Here is a 7,430-nt window from a genome sequence, read left to right on the forward strand (position 1 = left end):
GAGAGAGAGAGAGAGAGAGAGAGAGAGAGAGAGAGAGAGAGAGACTGAAAGAGATACTGAGAGTGAGAGACAGACACAAAGAAAGCCCCCCAGCAGTGCTTGGTCATGCTATAATTCATTTTCCTCCAGTTCTCCTTCCTGTCAGGATCCTGGGCATGTGCATACACTTGGTACGTTTTTTAAGCCAATAGGGTTAGGACTCAAACCCTGATTGGCCATGTGGAATCTGGTTTTCTTCGTTTAGTCCTTAACACTATGCTAGAGAGCTGGTCCTTCATGCCCATCTTAAATCTTAGAATCTAGCAGCATATCTGAGTCAGTGGGAAATCTTAGCCAAGCATCCAACTAACATGCTCAACTAGATGTCTCACCACAGCCTGACTTGTGTCTCATAGTTTAGCCACCATGTAAGAGAAATATTTGAAATGAAGTGCAAGAAAAACAGAGACTGGGAGTTTTAAAAGCAACATTCTTACTTGAGCTTCACCAAAATCTACTGAATGACAAAGAACTTTTGTTTCCTCAACTCTACTTTTAATGCCATTATTCTCAAAGGATTAAAAACTACTTTGAATCCCCAAATTCAAAACACTCAAATAAAAAAAATATTTATAGTGCAACAACTCAAAGGATTGAAAAGAGAAAGAGCAATGTTTTAAAACAGTGGTCATTAACCTTTTCCGGTCAAGGGCCAGATAGTAAACATTTTAGACTTAGTAGGCCAGACCAACTCTGTCACAACTTTTCAACTCTGCTGCTGTAGTGCAGAAGTAGTCAAGGACAGCATAGAAAAAAAGGGGAGTAAATTGTTCCAATAAAACTTTATAGTTGTAAACAGGAGGCAGACTGGATTTAGGCCCCAACCTCACTTTGCTGAACCCTCTTTTGAAGAGTATGTGTCCTTTAACTATTGTCTCCATTGCACATGTTCCTGCTTGCTGTGTGTCCTACTTTGTCTTTTTTTTCTCCCACTCTGTTTTGGGAATCAGTTTGGATTGCTGTTTCTACCCATCCGTCTTTTTCTTTCTACATCCCACCTGAACCCATACTTGTACATAATGTCGCCTCTCTCAAGGGAGCATATTGCCGTTCTGTTTGAGAGCCTTCTCTCCCACAAAGCAGAGCATCCCCACTCACCTATTTGTGTCAGGGCACTCTTCCCTCCGAGATCCAAGAGGCATGAAGAAGCCCGGACCAAGGTCCTTTTATCCTGAGCTCAGTCTTGGAAAGGAGGAAACCAAAGGGATTTCCCCAATATTTCCTGGTATCCTGATGTCTCACTGAGTTCTTGAAAATACTTGCCAAATTTTGTCTTTGCACTCAGAACTCCAGTTTTGCAGCTGTGGGGTGAATAACATCTCCATTTCCTCTGGAAGGATCTTTCATATGTGTGTGATGGGCAGGGCAGAGGGACATAAGGTAAGGTGCATTTTCCTCAAGTGTACTTGGATCCTTCAGTGAGGATTGTGGATGTGAGGAGATAAGGAGAAAGAAATTCCTGGGTTGGATTTCTGGAATTGTGGAGTTCTTTAGGCATTGTAGGGCTGGATCTAATATTCTTCTCTTTATTATTACTTTTGATTTAAATATAATAGTTGTACAAATTCATGGGTTACAATGTGGTCAAAAACTGTGTACTTTGTGTAATGACCAAATCAGTGCAATTAACACGTCCACCGTCTCAAACACTTAGAATTACTTTGCATTGTGTGTATTTAAGATCCACTCTTTGTATTGATGTATACGTTGAATTGTCTGTCACCAATCATTGCCACTGTACTGTTGTTAAGTAGTCTAGAACTCATTCCTCTTGTCAATCTACATTCTTCCATTAGCCAGTTTCCTCTATCCCTCTTTTCTCCTTTCTGATGTCCACTGTCATAATCACCACTTCTATGCAATTGAATCTTTCAGCTCCCATTAGTGAATGAGAACATATGGTATCTGTTTCTCAGTGCCTGATTTATTTCACTTAGAATTATTTTCTCTAGGTTCATCCATGTTGTCTCAAATGACTGAGTTTTATTCTTTCTTATGTCTGGGTAGTATTACATGGCGTGTGTGTGTGTTTGTGTATATATACGCACATCACATTTTTCGTTTCTTTTTAATTTAATTTTTTGGGTTATCTCTTTATTTATTCCATAAATGAGAGCAATGTAGACAATGTAGATAGAAAGACACAGAGAGAGACAGAGATACAAACCCCTGACAGGTTATCAGCGCCATGATCCACCTCCAGCTTCAACTGGCCTGGACCAACGGCACATGCATGTCTGACATACCTAGGGAGGTATCTTGATGTGAACTGGCAGCCTTCCTATGTGGGTCTGCCTCACAGAGTGTTGTGTTTTTTCACTCAACCACTACCCAGCTCCACCAACCTTGACCTGCGAAATCTATATGGTACAACTTGCTTTTCACAATTTTCTTTTATGGATCAGGCAAAGGCTAGACTTTATCTCAGGCTGTATATTTTGCTCACTATCTTTTGTAGGTTTTCCCTGAAAAACACATTTTCACTAAATTACAGGTCCCAGAAATCTCCCTCAGCTTATGTAGGCCCAACTTGAGTAGCTATGTGAACTAGGTTCCTTAGTAACTACATGTATAAAAATAATAGTTAGTAATTTTCTTTGGTTTTATAAAGCAATTAAAAACCAAAGATTATTTCTTATCATTTAATTAACTATGATTATAACAAAAATTTATATTCATATTTAAACACAATGAAATATTAGTCCATTTTGTAGTGTTCTATGAATAAGTATTGTGATGTCTATCTAAGCCAGAGGAATTTATAGACACTCGATGTTATAACTGTAGGAAATTACAGTCAAATATTTCAATTTCAATGTACTTACATATTGTTATAAAGAAATATACTCCTGTGGGGTCAGCAGATGGCATTGTGTTTAAGACCTTGGACTCCCACATGGCCAACTGCAGTTTGAGTCTTAGACCTGGCGTCTTGAAAATCATGCTGGGCATGTGTGCATGCATGTCCAAACTACTAAGAGGAGATGGAGGAGAAAGATTTGCCTTCTGGCCATTTCCTCTGGGGTGTGATTCCTCACTTTCCCTCTCTCTGTCTGTCCTCGACTAGAGTACGTGCCCTATGGCAAACACCTTAAAAAATAAATAAAAGGGACCCGCAGGTGGCATGGTGGTTAAGGAGCTGAACACTCCCACATGGTCGACAAGGGTTCAAGTCCTGAATCTGGTGGCTTGCTTTCTCACTTCCTCTCTCTCTCTCATTCTCACCCTCTTTCTCTCTCTGCTCAAACTAAAAAAAAATATAATAAAATAAAATAATAAATAAATAAATAAATATTTAATAAAAAAAGGGTTTGGGATAAAAATGGAATTAAAGTTTATTTAAAAAAGTAAAAGGAGAAAAAAGAAACATGCTTCTGACTACTGAATATGACAATATTCAGAAATATGCTTAAACATATTCACGTTATAGTGATAGAAAAATTCATGGAGAAATAGAATGGAAATTCAAGTTCAATTGAGATAAAACATTAAATATTCAAATTTTAAAGAGAGCTTAGGTCTATCTTTTTTATGAACATAGATAAAAATTTCTTACACTAGGTAACAGTAAATTACTAAACAAGATATAAGAAACAATATATTGGGTCCTTGGAAAACTCATGACGTATTTTTTCTACATTTTTCTATGCAAAAATGAGTCATGACTTTTCTGACAACCCAATATAATCATCATGTTGACTTTGTTTCAGCAATACAAGGTTGGCTTAACATTTGGAAAGAATTCATCGGAAGTGACTACAGTAATAAAAAAGGGTAAATAAAATGATATAAACATCACAGTAGATTCAGGAAAAATTTTGATAAAATTGAATAAGAATTTATCATTATTATTGAACTAGAAGTAGAAGGAAACTTCTTTGAAGGAGTAGCTATAACAGAATATACAGTTGACCTGTGGCCTAGTGGTTAAGGGAGCCAGATCCCACATAGGCAACTGAGTGTTTGAATCATAGCCCTGGTAGCTAGAAAAACTTGCTGAGTACCTCTGTGTGCATGCCCAAATTCTTGACAGGATGGAGAACTGGAGGAGAAGGGACTGTGGCGTGGCCATGCCCTAGTGGGGATGCTCTCTCAGTCTCCTTCTCTCTTTGTCTCTGTCTGGTGAGTGCACATAACCTCTAGCTCATTAAATAAATAAATAAATAAATAAATAAATAAATAAATAAAATGATGAGGGACCAGTAGGTGGCAAATGGTTATGTCACTGGAGTCTATGATCTGGTGGTTTAAAACTCATGCTGGGTGTGTGGCATGCCCATAATCCTGAGAGGAGAGTGGAGGAGAAGGGATTGCAGAGTAGCCATCCCCCTTGGGGGGTTATTTCTCACTTTCTGACTTTCTGTCTTTCTGACAAGTGCATACACCCTATTGCAAAAATCTCTCTCTATACACACACAAACACACACGTGCGCGCGCGCACACACACACACACACAGTGAATGTTATTCCTAATGGTAAAACCTTGAAAGTTTACTTCAGATTGGAAATGAGATAAGAATGCTCTTCTTTATTTTTATTTAGAATTCTATAAGAAGTTCTAACCAGGACCATAAGTTAAGAAAAAAAGTAAAAATGACTGAAAAAGAATAACACTATAATTATTTGCAGAAAACATTTTTATGCAAGTCAAAATAGGAATAAAACAACTAAACTATTAGTCTTAAAAGTCGATTTTCAAGGTCACTGTATACAAAAATTAATTGCATTTCTTCATTTCGGCCTCAAGAAAAAATACTTAACAGACATAAGAATGTCAGCGTCTGCCCTGGACTTAGCTCCATCTAAGAGGAAGTAGAAAGAAAGAGACAAAGAGTAGCAGTGGACATAGGCAGCTTGAACCTAGGTAGCCCAAGCAACTTGCGCCGACCAGACCAAAATCCCAAGAGGAGAATCGAGGAGGGGTTGCAGCTTGGCCATCCCCCAGGGGTGTGATTTACTGTTTTCTGTCCTTGTATCTCTCTGGCAAGCACATGCACCCTATAGCAAAAATCTCTCTAAAAAAGAAAGAAAGAAAGAAACTGGTGACCAGGAATACTGACTTATACAACAAGGAGAAACTGTAGAAGAGAGGTTTCAAGCAGTTTGTTCAGTTTACTCCGGTTCATTTAAAATAATGCAGGCAACAGATTAGCTATACCTTACTCTTTATATCATAAACTCAAGAACACTGGGAACAAAAAAGGGTGGGGGTCATACTGTGAAAACTATAATCCTTTGCAGCATCACAGCTTGTTTTCTGTAAACTAAAACTTTTCTTTTTGAACAATAACCCTGACGGGTGTGGGGTGTAAGAAAGTATCAGACTTGGGACCAGAAGATGGTGTAATCTTTAAGTCACTGGACTCCCATGTAGTCAATCTCGGTTTGAGTCCTGGATCCAGCAGGTTAAAACACTCTGGGCATGTGTGCATTTGTGCCAAAATCTTAAGAAGAGAATGAAGAAGTGATTAATTAAATTAATTATTTTTATAAAGAGATCAATTTTGTTCATAACATTGGCCTGTTTGGGGTTCACTGTCAAAATGTTGGATTAATTTTTTAAAAAGAATTATTCCATTTAACTTTATTTATTTATTTATTTATTTTAATTTGACCAGAGAGGGATAGAGTGAGAGAGAAAGAAAGTGAAAAAGCAAGGCAACAGGTCTGGGCCTTGAACTGCAGTCAGCCTTATTGGAGTCTAACACCCTTAACCACTATGCCACCTGGTGGCCCCCAAAACACTGAAATAATTTTAAAGCCTGACCAAAAACGATTTTTAGCCCCTATTGCTGTATTTGTTTTCTTCTTTTTAAGGTGCCAAGTCTCTTTTTTATTTTATTCTCTCATTATACGTGTCTCCCTGTGAGATGCCTTATACCTTTTGTGAATGAGCAGGCTGTAAAATGTCTTACACAAGCCAGCAGGTGGCATGGAGGATAAGGTGTCTGGATCCCATATGGCTGACTGCAAGGTTCAAATACCATACTCAGTGACTTGAAAACCATGCTGGATGCTTGTGTGTGCATGCCCAAAATCCTGAGAGGAGAAGAAGAGAAGGGATTGCACTGTGGCTATCCCCTTGTGGGTGATTTTTTTACTCTCCCTTCCCTGTCTTTCTCTCTGGTGAGTGCACATACCCTATAACAAACTAAAAATAGATACATAAATAAATAAATAAATAATAAAATGGCTTATATAGCGTCTCTAGCCTCCTTTCTCTACAGTTTACTCTCTTCACGTCCAAACCTTGAGTCATCTCTCTGTTCTCCTTAAGAGTTCTCCCACTGCACTCCAACACGTAAACAATGAAAATTTCTGAGTCCTGAGTCTGACATTCAGGACTTCAATTAGTTACCTTTCCTGTTCACCCTGTAATTTTTCCCTCTGGCTCTGCAGGCTTCTGGGCAGGTCTTTGCCCAGGCTTGCCCCTTACTATAGCAAGCCTATTCCCCTGTTCCAGCCCTTCTCTTAAGGCACAACTGAACTGATACTTAATGAATAAAACCCCATTGAACACTACCATGGAAATTAATTTCTCACACCTTCTCATTAATTTGTACCTATATTTTTGCATTTATAGCAGTTTGGTTTTAATTTTTATAATTTTATGATAATAGAAAAATTATAAGTGACCAATTATTGAGTGCTTATTACAGCTAAGGACCATACTAAATGATTTTACTCTATATATTCTCATCTAAAATTCTTAAATTGCAAAGAGGTTTTGAGGGAATTACATAAGCATATAAATGATCCTATGGGAAGGTATTGATATGCCATTAGACACAACAAAGAGAACACTAAAATATATGAAAAGTCTCCCCAAAATGGCAAATGCAATTAAATAGTGAATGGAATTAAATAAAATCCGAAAAGGAAGGTTCTGATTTTAATAATAGGAAATTCTTGGTTAATGTGCACTTTTAATCAAAAGGGCATTGGCTAAGAGGGCATCCCATTTGGGTGACAATCTTTGTTGACATGGTGACTATACACTGTGTGCATGTGTGTGTGTTAAAATATAAAATATGAATATAAAGTGCAAAATCCAGCATATTAGATCACCACAAAAATTAGTGATATAGTTTATATTAAAGCATATAACTAATTTAGTTAAAGGTACGATTTTAATTAATTAATTAATTTTTAAATTTTTTATATTTAATCATTGTAACTCTCTCAAAGGCATGATTTTTAAATTGCACAGTATAATGGGATTTGGTTAGGTTTCTAAATAATACTGAAATATTTTTTAAAATAATAAAAATATGTAAAATTTTCTTTAAGTATGTATTTGGGATTGTATTTATCAGTTCAAGAGTTAAAGTTTAAAGTTGACTGTATCAACTTTGTAACTTCAGTTTTTTTATTTTAGGCAGCCGCGCTCC

Source organism: Tupaia chinensis, unplaced genomic scaffold (assembly GCF_000334495.1).
Source record: "Tupaia chinensis unplaced genomic scaffold, TupChi_1.0 Scaffold000659_1, whole genome shotgun sequence".
NCBI lineage: Eukaryota > Metazoa > Chordata > Mammalia > Scandentia > Tupaiidae > Tupaia > Tupaia belangeri.